General features: G+C 47.1%; 1 protein-coding gene across 1 annotated transcript in view; it reads right to left on the bottom strand.

Moving 5' to 3' along the window:
- NOC2L (NOC2 like nucleolar associated transcriptional repressor) overlaps nucleotides 1-2,620 on the bottom strand; it is a 42,231-nt gene that overhangs the window by 30,024 nt on the left and 9,587 nt on the right. The window lies entirely within an intron of this gene.

Raw genomic sequence — 2,620 nt, 5'->3', positions numbered from 1 at the left:
AAGCCCTGAAGAATCTGGAAGATGAGTAGATAGATCACCAGCAGAGATCTTCCCCGCTCAGAGTCTCTGTGCCTCCAGCAGGAAGGGGAGCAGTAGGAAGAGCAGAGATCACTCTGACCTAACAGAATTTCTGCCTTGTTTAATTTTCTGGACATAACCAGCATCATCTAATAAGCTGCAGCTCTTTAATGTTCTTTGCACATGAGAAAGAAAATCTGCAGATCAGAGCCAGTACCAGGCTTACCTTGAGCAAGGGACTTAAGTAAACCTCCTTCTTGTAGCGGCAGAACTTGTTCAGCACAAGGAAGGCCAGGACTCTCACTGTTTCCTCACCTGTGCTCCACAAAGTAATTGTTTGCTGGGATAAAACAGAAAGATACAGATTAAGTGAAGGGACAAAGAGCTCCTTCCTGGTCACACACAGGCCTGAGTTTCTCTCCTGCACAGCAAAACCAACAGCACTGGCAGCCCTTCTGTCCTTATACTCTCGCTGTGAGACTACAGGAAAAGGCAAGGTTGATGTTTTCACAATAAATAAACTGTCCAAAACTAGAACCTCAGAAAAATACACACACTTATTTGTGTAGCTGAATACTCTGAGCACAGGCACCAGCCTTGGATGTGACTCAATCACCCAGAGATTCACTTGGCCTATCAGGAAGAACCTGGTACAGCAGGACCACAATCATTGCTGATGCCTCCAGAAGCCAGTTACCTCATCTGAACTAATGAACTCCACAGAACATCAGAAATATTTCCGCTGCAGGGCTGAAAAAGCCTCCTCAGAAATCCCCACAGTGGCACTTAGCAGACTCCAACACCTCCAGATATGAGGTGTCCCAGCCTCCCACCCCTGTACACCAGTCATCTTTGCCATCAAAGGGTTCCCAGCCTCATTTAAATGTTGCCTTGCAGTGTTTTTTTCATTTAAATGTCACCCTGCTGCCCTCTTCATCTCTTCCACGCCTCCTTTGTTGTTCTTAATGCTCAGCAGTTGTGACTAAGTTTCTGTAAAAATATTCCACCCCCAGCTCTGGAGAGGGAAATGGTACCACAGCGCCTGGCACACAGGCAGCAATTACTCCATCTGTGAGGAGGCAGCAGACAGCTTCCCAAAACACCTCCCTGCCACTTAGGAGCAGCTACACAGAGCCACCTCCCACTCACCTCAGCCTAAGATCAGCTCATGGCACCTGGGAGGCCTGGGAGAGAAGCAGGAATCCTCTCCAGAACCAATAGCAGATCAAGGGAATAACAGTACAAGAGAATGAACTGTCACGAGATCCAGCCCAAATACCACAACAGGGTTGTCTGGAGGGGGAAAGAAAGTACCTCAGATCCAAATGACACACCACAGCACATCCCCTCACCTTGAGAAGGGCACGGCACTGCTTTGGGAAGGATAAATAATAAGGCACTATGGAGTTGACGTGCTGAAGCACCGCTGCACCAACCGAGGCTTCTGTCAAACAGGACAGGAGCTGTGGAGGCAAAACAAAGTAACAATCCCATTTAGCATGCAGTCCTCACCATCACTTCCTTCCCCATCTCTATTTTGTTGCTTCCAAGTATTTCTGTGTTACTAAAGGACTGGAAGACCAGGCTTTGCTAGGAGGGAGCTCCAACAAACCCGTGATAGCTGTCTCAAAAAAGGAGCAGACACAAGGTGGGTTAAATAACTGCCCTGAAAGCTCATCACCCTGGCAAATGTGAGCTGAGCTCATCACACAGAACCTCATTTGTGTGTACTGCAAAACACAAGTTTATATGCAGCTGGAGCCACCTTGCAGATGGTCACCTCTGTCATCTCCCTCAGTCTACACAAGGCTTGGAAACAAAACCACCTGAACTGGTAACATACTGGATTGCTGTAGGATTTCTTAAGGGGAAGCTGGAATACTATTAGGTACCAAGAGGTTTTACCTCAAGGAAAAGGTAAGACAAACTATTAAGTAAACAGTATCTTTGTATTTCCAGACTGCTCAGCCCAGTTCTCTGGAGCCAAACCCAGAGATGTTGCAGAGATGTTCTAATGTGAAGACATCCTAAGTTCCAAATTAATTTGAGAGAGGTTCTGCCTGATGCAGTGCCCCTCTGCCTGCAGTCCCAGCTGCTGGAAGCAGAGGCACATTGTCTACTTTTAATTTTCTTCCTCACCCCCCTCCTGGCACTGCAAAGATTCTGGAGTGAGCAGGTCTCCTCTGCAAAGTCCGTCACACACCAAAAAGAAAGCAAAGAAGATATTGCTGAGAAACTACTGTGCCAGAAGAAGCCCTGTGGTGAAGGCTGGCACTGAGGGCTCTCAAGAGTCAGCACAGAAGCAGGGATTGCTCCAAGGCACTGCACTGCCAGCTTTTCCTTGTCTACTGCAATCCTCTGCTGCTGGCAGGAGGCACCACGGACTTGAGAGAAAAAAAAAAAAAACCCCTCCACTGATCAAAATGTCCTTTCTGCTAAGTCATTCTCCAGCTTACAGCTAGGAGACACCAGCACTGGTTTTCTCTTCTTGCATCCCCCTCCCCTCAGCTTCTGAAGAGGGAGTATTTCAACACTTCTTTTAATATTCTAAATTTGGGGATGCATGATGAAGCAATCTTAGAAAAAAAAAAAAAACAACCCG

This window comes from Empidonax traillii, unplaced genomic scaffold (genome assembly GCF_003031625.1).
Source record: "Empidonax traillii isolate 1590-97213 ecotype Southwest subspecies unplaced genomic scaffold, ASM303162v1 scaffold106:size2091409, whole genome shotgun sequence".
NCBI classification, from domain to species: Eukaryota; Metazoa; Chordata; class Aves; order Passeriformes; family Tyrannidae; genus Empidonax; species Empidonax traillii.
This window is presented reverse-complemented; position numbering and strand designations above follow the sequence as displayed.